Raw genomic sequence first — 12,359 nt, forward strand, 5'->3', positions numbered from 1 at the left:
CCACAGACAGTGCTCGGGTCATTCGGGTTGTTCCGCATGCCCACCACCGCTCCCTGTGGTCAGACTTCTCATTTTGGGTGGAGGTCTGATGGAAGGGAGAAGGTATCTGATTTGTTTTAATTTATGATTTCTTCTGGACGGATCACCATAAACTAATGTATATCAGCTCTCCCGGTGCTTCCAAGGTAAAGGGCCTTTTCATGGTTTTTAACTCCTTTTCCTTATTGAATTGCAGGAAGTTTTTTGAATTTTCTGGAAAATAGGCCTTTCTTGGCTTGGACTGTTGCAAGCTTCCTCGTTTGTCACCTGGCCACGCAGACTTTCACGGTCCCATTAAGTCCCATGCCGAATCCTGTTGCGGGGGGTCATTTGCAGAATTACTTTCAAGGGTTCTGGCCCGACGACATCCAGTCTTTGGGCGGCCTTGGCTGTCCCCGTGAAATTAGGCTCCTGCTTACCGTAATTATTTGACGCTGTGCGTCTGCGGCGAGTCCGTCCGCTGGGTCTCCTGTGGGCCCCCCCCTGGCCTGGGAGTACTTTTCTGTTCAAGGAGCTGGTGTCAGCCTCCGTCATTTGGGAGAAATCCGAGAGTCAGCCCTGGGCCTGGGGCTCGGGGCGCGCCCCGCCCGCCAGCCGCTCTCCGTCTGCATTTTGCTCTGGAGGTGATCGCCCTGCAGATGGAACGTGGGTCGGGGAGACTGTGCCCTGCGTGTTTAGCACAAGTGCATTCCTAGAGAAAGTTAAAATTAGAAAAGCGGCTCCGTTTCCTGCCATTCAGTGGTAGTTAGCTTGTGTTTGTTTGCACAGGGATTCTTCTGGTCACAGTCCGTAGTTGGTTTCTGGTGGAATGTGAGGTGAAGTCATGAGTTTCGGGATGGAGGTGATCTGTTTCCATGGCGATCTTTGTTGTTGGAGAGTGGCTGCTTTGTTTGTGAGTTCTCGTAGATTATGTGGGAATGGAAAAATATTACCGAAACAACCCTTTTCTCTAGCCAGCAAGAATTGTTTTATTATTATTATTTTTAAGTTCTTTAGTGGGAAGTTACTATCTTTGTTAGTGAGGTCTGGAAGGAGTGGACCACAGTGGGCTTGGTGGCTGTTCGCCCCTCCTCCTTCCTGGGAGCCGCCCCTCCCCCACTCTCCCCGGAGGTGAGGCACAGCCTGGGGTGACCACCCTTGTAGTGCCCCCACCCCCGTACGGATGCTGGGTTGGCAAATAAACATGCACGACATCCAGGTATATTTGACTACTGGGGGCATGTTTACGCTAATACAATTATTTGTCCTACATTTGAAATTCAAATTTAACTGGGTGTCCTGTATTTTCTCTGGAGAGCCACTGCCCCCTCAGCCCCAGCTGTTCTTTGCAGTCCTCATTCTGGGTCTCTCCCGGGTGAGGAGGGGCATCGCCGGCTCTGGGCTGGCTGGCTCTTGGGGACACACGGGCGGCTTCCCCAGTTTTATTCCGTGCCTGGTGCGGGCGCGGGGCTGGCTGCTGTCGGCACCGAGGTGGGGCTGGCCGTCGGGCAGAGTGCTGCAGGGCTCACAGCCCGTCTTGCGGCATAGCTCGTAAACGCAGAGTGGGGGCCTGACCTGCCGTCTGCCTGATGGAAGGCCCGGGAGCTGAAGGACACTGGAGAAATGTAGCATCATCTCTGGAGAGCAGAGAGCGCAAGTGCTCATCAGAAACTCACCCCCAGGGAACCTGGAGGAGCTCACCTGGGCTCCCAGCCTGGAAGTGCCCGCCTCTGAATAGGGGTGGGGCGTGTTGCCAAGAGCTGAAGTCACAGACTTTGGGGGGAGAGGTGGGTAGGAGCTGGACCCTGGGTCATGTTTGCATGGGCAGGCAGGGGACTGAGGAGGCATTCCCTACAGGAGGAGGCGGGATGTGTGTGCAGGAGTTTTGGGGTCGGATGGCTGACCTGGTTGGTGAAGGGAATTGGCGGTGGGTACTAAGGAGGCTGGAGGTAGAATAGGGCCAAACGGGGGAGAGCCTTGGAATGGGGGAGAGCCTTGGAATGGCTCGGGGAAGCCAGGCCCCAGGTGGGCAGGTGGCAGGGGAAGCAGGTGCGGCAGTGGGAGGGTAGGTTTGGTGGCAGAGCAGGGCAGCTGGGACCCCCTGGGAGTTGATGAGTTGCTCCAAAATCCAACTGCAGGTGGCAGGTATGTGCAGGCGACAGGTGCTGGTAACGGAGCGCCTTACCGTGTGCTAGGTACAGGCTTGGGGCTGGGGACACAGCAGTGAGCGAGACAAGCGGGTTCCTGCCCCCACGGACGGAGCACGTTGGCTTGTTCCAGACACGGATGCTGACTCCTCTGGGGGCTTCTGTAGGGTCGACTGAGCGAGCGCCTGCTGTGTTCCGGGGTTCCAGCTGCACAGGAGAAGTCCCTGCCTTCCCAGAGCATTTCCTTCGAGGAGACGAGAAAGGAAATGAAAGGATCACAGAGAATGTCAGGGGTGATAAGTGAAGTCGGCTACGGGATTGGGGGGTGAAAGTGTGCTGGTTTGGATGGGATTTGTGACGGCTGAATAATACCCCCCCCTGAGATACTCCCATCTTAATCCTAGAACCTGTGAAACTTTCTTTATACGGAGGAAGAACTTCGGAGATGTGATTCACTTAAGGAGAGGTGACCCTGGATTCTCCTGAGTGTAAGGTAATAACGTATGACAAGTGTCATTTTAAGAGAGAGACAAAGGGGGTCTGACCTCAGGGAAGGCCTTGTGATGAGGGAGACAGAGATCAGGGTGGTGGGCTTTGAGGATGGAGGAGGGGCCACGAGCCAGGAACACAGGTGGCCACTAGAGGCCAAAAAAGCCTGGGAAGCGGTTTCTCCCCTTAGAGCCTCCAGAAGAAACCAGCCTGGCCAGTACCTTGACTTTAAGACTCGTTTCAGATTTCTGGCCCCCAGACGAAAAGAGAATGAGTTGGTGTTTCAGGCCCCCAAGTTCCTGAGAGGGGTTGAGGAAGCGATATTTGAGCAAAGCCCTGAATGCAGGGACTGAAGATCATGGCTCCTCGTGCCTTCAGAAGGCGGGGGTGGGCCTCCCTGTTGACACGTGGCCTGGCACCGCAGGGCCTGAGCCGGGTCCAGGCCCAGCCTAGGGTCTGAACTCCATGGGAGTCGTGACGCGGATGGCCTTGGCCTTGTTCAGGCTGGACCTGAGCCACGGCACATGTATTTATTGTTAACGTAAAATGTCAGTTGGAGCGTGCATACCCTTGCTTTTTGCCAATTTAGCAGAGTGTAAATGTATCTTTTTATTATTATTTTTGGAGAGAGCACATGTGAGCTCGCCGGGGTGGGGGGGCAGCTAGAGAGGGAGAGAGAATCTCAAGCAGGCTCCATGCTCCGCACGGAGCTGGACACGGGGCTCCATCCCACAACCCTGGGATCACGACCTGAGCCGAAATCAAGAGTCAGACGCCAGTCAGGCGCCCGTTTATCTAATTAATGGGACAAGATATTTCCTTGGCTTTCTAACCAGGGCATTTCTGGCACTGTAGCACAGCCCGCTGCTTTGACCGGAGCTGACGGCACGTGCTCGTTCGAATCACCCAGTGTGTCTGTGCTTTGGCCAACAGGCCTGGTGGTCAGCTGCCAGTTTCACGTTTGTGAACCCATCTGTTCTGGTTTGCCCCCCGAATGCAGAGCCTGACGTAAGGACTTGGGGGCTGGTGTGGGCGGGGAGATGATCCCTGGAAGCAGGAGCGGGGAGCCAGGAGACGAGGCCGGGAAAGCAAGTGCAGGCTGAGTTTCTGAGCTCACGGTCACCGTCACGCTGGGCTCCTCCGTGCCTGGGACTCTCCCGAGGATCCGTGTGAATGCGCTGGAGATTCATCCCTCTGGCGGACGGGAGGCTGGGGCGCTGACCCCAGGACTGCCCTGGGGAGTGTGTGGCGACTGTTCGCTGGGGAATGAGAAAGGCCGCGATTTCAGCTCCATCCAGCAAGAGCTGAGACAGGCAGTGGGGTCTGGCTTAATGACTGTTGGCTATCAGTGTGGCGGGCGGTGTTCTGAGGATGGTCGGAGAACGTTCAGGTGTGTGGCAGTGAGGGTGCACGGAGACAACAGGCCGCTCACCTGCGAAGGGACTTCGCCCGTGCACCTGGCTTCCCCCCTGGGTACCTGCTGGCCGGCGCCTTCCCTGTCTGGAGTCCCCGCACCCTCTTCTGCGCTCGGACGAGCATTTTGTCCTTTGGTGTCTTCCATTCCCAGGCTTGAATTTCCGTGCCTGCTCTCTCTTCCTTCCAGTTCCAGAATGCAGGACCCGAGTTTCTTACTTCCCTTGCTGTCCCTCTGTGCTTTACAAGGAGCAGAGGCCCAGTGGGGACTTGTGAGATGACAAGAGTGGCCCGTTGATACTAACCTCCTGCTGCCCCCCGAACCGAACAGCAGCAGCCACAGAAGCTCGAGCTGAATTTATAGTCGTGTTCCCCTGGCCTGCCTAGCTTTCGGTTGCTTATGATGAAGGCAAGCCTAAGTAAATATCCAGGGCCAGCATTCGGAGAGACGGGTGGTACAGGGGCAGGTGGCTTTGTGGGGAAGTGAGAGATGGCAGACAGAACCCACCTTTCAGGTCCCGTAGTAACCACCTGGCCTGCTGTGTTCTGAGCAGAACCCGATTTCACACATTGACCCTGTAGCTGGCAGCTGGGGGGACCCAGGAGGAGGGTGGTCCCCCAGCCCTGCAGGCATCAGTGGAAACATTTCCCAAGGTGCACACCACTCCAGTGGCTTTTTCAAGTTTGCAGGGTTTTCGGAACTTTTTTTTTTTGCAGATTGTATTTTACATATTGGTTAAAAGTAGGATGTTCCCTGAGGTTGGGGACTGCTTTGCATTTCTGGGTAACACCGTGCTTATCTCAACAAAGATTTAGAAACTGCAGATTCATTTTGGCTGAATATTTAAAAATACAGGATGGTCCCCTTGTTACTTTATTCAGGTCTTGGGCTTCAGAAAGCGTGTGTCCCAGCGATTCTGTTTCTGACCCAGTTTCTGTATATGCTTTGCGGGTATGGCTTGTTCTCTGAGGCAGGGGGCGGGGAGCGGTCTGTGATACGTAGCCAGATTAATGAATGATGAATCATTTCTTGCTCTTAGAAAGTAAATATTCTGCCCTTCGTTCCACCGCTCTGGCTGGGTTTTCTAAACCACAGTCCCATAGCAAGGCCGGTGCCTCCCCCCTCCCTCCCAACAGCCCTTCTACAAAGCTGAATAGGGAGGGGGGCTTCCCTGGGTCTTAGTTGGGGATGAGTCAGGCGTGGAAGGGAACTGAAAGCGGTTGGAAAAGCTGACCCCCGAGGCTCCAGCTGCGTGTCTCCTTCTCTTGCTTCTTAAACTGTTGCCAAGGTGACAGGTTGCCAGGGTGAAGATTTGACCCCAGGAAGGAGCATCCGAGAGGTCACATGGCTGGTGGCCCTGGCCGAGGAGCGAGCCAACAGGGAGGGCGCTCAGAGGGAGGAGGTGGCCGTGGGGCTCTGGAAGAAAGCAGCCAGCACTCCTCCCCGGGGCCCGGTGACGCCCCACCTTGCCTGCCACTAAGGCAGGGCATTCAGCACAGCATTCGGACGGAGCCTGGACTCGAGTTCCGGTGCTCACAGGGTCTGAGCCTTCAACACACCACGTCGTCTGAAATATTTTCAGCCTTCCCAGCATTTGTTGGGGGACTCTTGACTCTGCACCCTCTCCCAAGACTCACACCTGAACTCCCTTCGCCCGGTGCAGGCAGGATATTTAATTTCCTCCTACTCTAAAAGCCATGGCATCTTATGCCGTCACTGGGAGATACCTGGTCTTACCACAACCTGCTTTGTCTTCCTCTGTGCACTTTGTGTTTGACCATTATTCTATCAGTCCCTGGCACCATGCCTGGCGACTCCGGCTCTCCACTTCCTGACCTCAGGTCGTGGCAGAAAGTGTCCAGTCTCAGTTGTCTCATCTCGGAAATGGGCACAGCGACACCTGCTTGCCCACCTCACAGCATCCTTGTGGGAAACAGCCAAGAGGCCAAGTGGGGAAGTACATTATCAGCTGCCATGCATTGTACCAGTGGTCCTCAAAGTGTGTTTCGGGGACCAGGAGCATCGCCATCGCCTGGAAGCAAGCGCGAAGAGCAGGCTCTCAGGCCAGCCCCCGGGGAAGGGGGAGGGGGGGAGCCCAGCCATCTGTTCTAGTGAGGCCTCCAGGGGTCTGACCCGTGCTAAGGTGGGAACCGCCCCCTGCTGCAAATGTTAGCAGTTACGTTCTCAGCCTTTTATTTATTCCCCGCGCGTTTTGTGCGGTTTTTCCTGTGTAGTTGGCACAGAGTATTTGGTCTTTCACGTTCCGAAGAAGAAAAAGAGAAGTCTAACTGGGTAGACTCTTGCATGATATGGAGAGCCTGGTTTTACACTTGGGGAAACCAAGGCCCGGACTCAAGGCCACGTAACCAAGGCCGTGGAGCTAGTGAAGGCCCGAGCTGAAATGTGAACCCACAGAAACCCCGCATTTACCTGGCTGCCTCCTGCCCTGCGGCCGCTCCCAGACACCCTCCCTGACTGGAGCCGTCGCCCCTTTATTCACGGGCAAAGTTACGGGGTCAGAATCAAAAAGCCCAGGATGTCCCTGCCCTTGGGCCACTCTGCTTCATTGTCCAGACTCTGGACTTAAACTTCCGGTCTCACTGGGGAAGCCCAGGCTTGTGAGCCGCGTCAGATTGCAGACGTCCTTAAGTGACCCCCCAGCTAGTTGGAAAAGTGAGTCAAATCCTGGAAGAGGAATAACGTTCCTTTTTTTTTTTTTTTAAGATTTTATTTATTTATTCATTTGAGAGAGAAGGGGTGGTGGGGAGGAGCCGAGGGAGAGGGACAAGCCGACATTCCCCCCTGAGCCCGACCCGGGGCTCGATCCCATGACCCTGAGATCATGACCTGAGCCAAAAAGTCAGATGCTCAACCCACTGAGCCATCCAGGAGCCCCCAAACTTTGCTTTTTTAAAATGTAAAACGCCATGTCCGAGAATCTTCCGTTGGGTGGAGGGAGGTCTCTTCTGATGTGAGTTTGAGAGCAACATGTGGCATGAACCACGGCCCATCCTCGTGTTTTTCACCTTAAAATCGGGTAACAGCACAAAGACACTGGTGAAGCCGTCTGTGTCCAGTTTTTTAATTTTCCTCAAAGGTTGAATGCCGTCTAACTTGGCAGCCCGTTTTTAAGCGACTGGCCTTGATGGAGTCTGCAAAATGCCCCATTCGATTGCCACGGAAGCCGCTCTTGTCCCACGGGTGGCCGTTTGTTTCTGTGATCATAACATACATGGAGATTTCCAGAACAGGGCCCACCAGCTGCAGCCAGAGGGGCAGAAACCCAGAGGAGGAGAAGCCGCGTCTGGCTGCAGGTGTGGGTGTCCTTGTGTCTGAGACAGAAAGGGGACAGGGAGCACCGAGTCCCTCTGTCACGCACAGAGACAAACAGAAGCCTCCCTCCAGGGAGGGAGGACAGCCAGAAACGCGGCCAGCCGCACACAGTGCCTGCCGCCACCGGCCTGCTCCTGCGAGAGGTGCCCCGTAGGAAGCCCCAGGCCGGGAGCGTGAACGGAGAGACCCGTACATCAGCCACCGCGGTGTCCGGTTGTCTGTCTCAATAAACCCCTTTCGGTTTGTGCTTAATATTCAGTACAGGTTTCACAGCAGAGAGGGGGAAAGAGCACATCTTCTATAAATCACAGGCTCTGTGAAATTCGAAATGTTGTGTAATTATGGGAAACGTCGTGAACCAGCTCTGCGTCTGGGTGAGAAAATGTCACCACCTAAATCAGGTGAGATTCCAGACACTTGCGCTTGGCGGTAGTCGTCCCCCCCCTGCCTAAACAGGTTTCCAGTTAACGGTGTTATGTGTGTGGTTTTGATAACATTAAATATAAAAGCCATTGCCAGTCTACCAAAGTGTTATTATTATTATTATTATTATTATTATTATTATTAGTTTTATTAATTGGCTCTCTTCCGGTGCACTGATTTTCTCCCATAACAATGAAGAACGTGGGGTGAAGTCAGGCCGTGCGGTCCCACTTTGTCTGAGGGCCACTTGCAACAAGACTCGTGGTACTCAGCTGCTCTTGGGGGTGGGGGTGCCTCCCTGACTGAGGTCGGGGGTAGCAGCTCTAGATACCCACTGTGAGTTGACGGAATTTGTCTTCAGGGCCATTTCTGCGTTTCGAGCCATGACGCCCACTGTCCTCTTTCCCTCCTCCCTGCCTCCTCTCATCCTCCCTGCCGGCTTGGCCAGCGCGTCTGGCATTTAACCAGGCACCTGTGGGTACGTGCCCGCTTCCCTTTGCCCCAAGCCGACCATGGCCTGGCCCTTTGCCCCATTGTGTAAGTAGGGCTGGTATGGAAATGGGGTCAGCAGACTCCCTCTGTAAAAGGTCAGATGGAATGTTTCCGGGTGTACACAAACGGGCATGGTTCTGGTCAACCTGACTTATGGACATTGCAATTTGAATTTCATATAATATTCACGATAAAAATAAGAATATTCTTATTTTTCTCTCCCCCCCCAACTATGTAAAAATATAAAAACATTCTTTGTTCATGGGCCATACAAAGACAGATGACGCACTAGATTTGGGCCTTGGGCCAAAGTTTGCCTCCTGTGGAGGACAAGAATTTATCTGGTTCTCCTTTCTACTCTTGGTCTACTACTTTGGGTCCCTTCGGGATACGGAGTAGGGATGAGGGAAAGCCAGTTCCTGCCACGGAGAGACTCCAGAGAGGGGCGACACAGGGTGTGAGCGATTCTTTGGCTAACGGATCCGTACATGTCCATCATGGTGGCTCGGAAACCTTAAACAAATCTGTCACGCTCACAGCAGCCCCTGAGATGGGCGGGATCCTGAGAATTCCTTTTCCCACTTTGCAGCTAGATAGTGTCCTGGGGCTGCCCTGGTGACGTCCACGCTGGGTGGCTGGAGCACCGGAGTGTGTCCTCTCACCGTCTGGAGGCTGGAGTCTAAGGTCGAGTGTCGCAGGCCTGGTTCTTTCTGAGGCTACGAGGGAGCCTCTGCTCCGTGAGTCTCCTCCTGGTGATTTGCCGGCCGCCCGTGGCGTTCCCCCCAGTCTCTGTCTTTATCTTCGCCCGGCATTCTTCTCCGTGTGTATGCCTCCACATCCCCCCCTTTGTAAAGACACTGTCAGATAGGATCGGGGCCCACCCTAAGGACCTCATTTCCATTCCATTACCTCAGTAAAGACCTTATGTCCAAATAAGGTCACATTGTGAGGTCCTGGGGGTTAGGGCAGGACTCCAACATAGGAATTTGGGGGGACACAATTCCGTCTATAGCAGGGGATGTGGAAAGCCTGGCTGCACGTCTCGTTGGTGACTGTCCTGTAGTGAGAGTGTAGGACAAAGCTGTCCCCTCTGTCTTTGTGTGAATGTAGTTTCCTGTCTTAGTGTCAGGAGCTCCTGACTGTGTGTGCACCCAGCCTTCAGACCTCCTCACGTAGGGTAAGCCTATATAGTTGGGCCTTCAGCTGAGGCTCTAAGCTGTTAAAACGGCTGCTGACAGCTGCACAGGGGACACTGGACTGTGGGTGAGGACACTTGTGTCCGGAGACTCCCCAAAACCACAGAATCTTGTGTTCTCCGCATTCCTTGTTGACAGCTCCGTGGTTCTTGGAGATTTCCCTTCACTTTGTCCAATGACAGGACTGACGTTTCTTGACACAAAATCAGGGAGTTCGGCACCTTCTAGACTTCGGAACTTGCTGCCAACTTGATGAACCTCCATGAAGTCCTGTGGTTTCTTCTGGGGGCCTTGGGGACTGGGGAGCCCACACAGGTGTATGGCTGCTCCTTGGGGACAACAGTGCTTGGTCAAAAGGTCACGCCCACTCTCTTCTCAGGAACGCCGGTCTTCGTGCAGAAACATAGGGCTTTCCGAGGTAGATCATGGAGCTAGGGGGCTGGAGAGGGGCCAGCAGGTCCTGTCCACCTAATCCATCCACCCTGGACCTTACCAGTGGGACCATTCACAGCCAGATCCCCCTCCCCCCACACTCCCAACACCGATTGCTGAGGGTTCTGTGTGTGTGTGTGTGTGTGTGTGTGTGTGTGTGTGTGTGTGCGCGCGCGCGTACCCGCATTCCTCTACCTGCCCAAAGTCCAGCCTGGCCATCTCTGATCAGCTGGTTGGGCAGCATTGGGTCCTCCCATGTTAGGTATGAGGTAGGAGTTAACCCAGTCACCCCCAGTCTGGGGAACCTTCCAGAGATTCATGTGATGAAATAACTCTACCTAAATGAGCCTCTGGAAGGAGCGAATGACAAGCCCCAGAGAGCTTGCAAGGCCCTTCCCCAAAAATGCTAACTGACTCAGCCCTTAAAGCAACACTGAATACGAGTGTTGTGGCAAGCTCTTCATAAAGAAAAAACCTGGTGACTTTTTGGCGTTCAGATGAGGTAGCGGTCTGCGGTTTCTCAGCAAACGTGTATTTCATGGCTGCGAGATGGGCTTCGGGCAGCTGGGGTGGTGTGGGCAGCAGCAGGGGTGCAGGAGGCTGACGCAGAGCTCATGTGAGGTGCCCTTCCAGGGAGCTTGGGTCTTGCCAGCCTCCCGATCCCCTGGCCTGGTGCGAGGGGCCCACACATGGACCAGAGCAGGGGAGCAGCGAGGCCCAGCAGAGCTGGCACCCGGCCCGGACGAGGGGAGGGATTCCCACGACCCCAGCCAAGATTTGGGGGTGGGGCGGGGAATAGGAGAGGAGGCGCCCCAGCTGGTATTGTGACTTGGGGGAATGACCTTTTAACAATCAGGAAACGAGAAGTGCATGCTCTGCTCACTGTAGCACGGATTAGCAAGAGTGGAGACGTCCAAAGACGCAGAAGCCCCCACCGACCCCCTTCTGAGAAGCCACATCTGTTAATATTGTCACTGCCTCCTGCCCCTTTTCCGCACGGTTTCCCCTTTTTAGCACACTGAGGGCTCTTGCGAGTACGGCGAGCACCTGGACGAACATTCCGGAGTCCCGGGAGTCTTCTTGGAGCCGCGGGTAGCGAGGCAGACGCGTCCACAGTCAATGTGCTGGCTGGACAGCGGTCTCTTGTTCCCCGTGTCTTGAACATCCTGTCCCCAGCCTGCATTTTTCTGTCTCCTTTGGGATCTCAATCTTTTGTTGTGTTTGAATAAATGTTCTCAGGTTGTTGCCTTTTTCGTAGTGTTGGTTGACTTTGATGGAGCTTTTCCCTTTGCCTTTGCGATTTCGGACGTCCCTTGCAGGAAGTTCTGTCTACGTGGGGATTAACTGTATCTGTGCTGCATTTTTCTTTTGGCCTCGGATTGATTTCTTTCCCTACTTCCGTGCCGTTCTGTACATCTGGAGTTCATTTTACTGTTGAAGCCCCAAGGTGGGGGGGGGGGGGGGACGTGCTCCCTGCCATCGCATGTGAGATGTCACACGGAAGAGGGTCTGTACCCCACCGGCTGGTCTAGGGAGCGGGGAGGGCGTGGGAATGTCTCAGGCCAGGTGGCCCTGATTTAGGAAGGTCCAGAATGCAATTTCAGCCTCACATATCACGATGTGAGGGGTGTGGGATGCCTGGAAAGCCCCAGAGCAGCGGGGACCAGGAGGCAGTGGCTTAGGGGGAGTCCCGCCATGGGGACCTTCAGTCTGCTCCTCTGTCACGCGGTCCTGGCTTAAGGAATCTTTCACGGATATGGGCTTTGTAGCATCGCATTGGGTGAGTGGGACTTGAACCCTGTCCTCAGTGGTGGGGTGTGGTGTGTGAGGAGGAAGGCCCGCTGCTGGCAGGGAGACTGGGATGTGTCTCTGGGGTTCAGCCAATAAGGTTATTCTGTTGAACTACGACTGCCAGTCTCTGCAGGAGAAGTGACAGCAGGTGAGGGAAGACACAGCAAGTAAAAGCCCTTGTCGTAGGCTGGGCAGCCCGGGGAGCCGACTCTGACCCAGGTCTTTGCGTTCGAGGTTTACCGGGGGCGTGTGCTTGGGGTCAGCGCCCCTGGAAGGCCAGGGTGGGCCTCTGAGACCCCACAGGAGCTCTGAGACCCCACAGGAGCTCCGAGCCCCCCTGGGGGCCCTGCCTGATGTTATCAGCAGCAGGGAGTGGGGAGGGGGCAGCTTCTCAGGGGTGAGAAGCTGCCCAGGGAGGGGAGGGGAGGGGAGGGAGGGGCTGGATGGGTCTCCAGAGGGCGGTTCCAGGCCAGGGCCCTTCTGCAGGCCCCGCTCCAGCAGCCGGAATGGAAGGCCCATCTGGGGCCGCATTGCAGCTCCCGCCACTGTCCCCACCTTACTGGGTGAACACGGCTCAGGGCACAGTTCACCCTAGACGTGGAAGAGGGAAAGCACCATCCTGAG

The 12,359-nt window shown here is 55.1% G+C and overlaps 1 protein-coding gene across 4 annotated transcripts in view; it reads left to right on the forward strand.

The window, feature by feature from the left end:
- Positions 1–12,359, forward strand: part of SH3BP4 (SH3 domain binding protein 4) — an 82,700-nt gene that overhangs the window by 24,132 nt on the left and 46,209 nt on the right. The window contains exon 1 of one of the 4 annotated variants that reach the window (XM_045794058.2): positions 2,570–2,658. The exons of the other annotated variants lie outside the window; for them this stretch is intronic. The gene's annotated coding sequence lies outside the window, so the exon portion shown is untranslated. Of the gene's footprint in view, positions 1–2,569; positions 2,659–12,359 lie in introns of those variants that run through there. 4 annotated transcript variants of the gene reach the window in all.

Source organism: Ursus americanus, chromosome 1 (genome assembly GCF_024610735.1).
Source record: "Ursus americanus isolate L20-20 chromosome 1, mUrsAme1.1.p, whole genome shotgun sequence".
NCBI classification, from domain to species: domain Eukaryota; kingdom Metazoa; phylum Chordata; class Mammalia; order Carnivora; family Ursidae; genus Ursus; species Ursus americanus.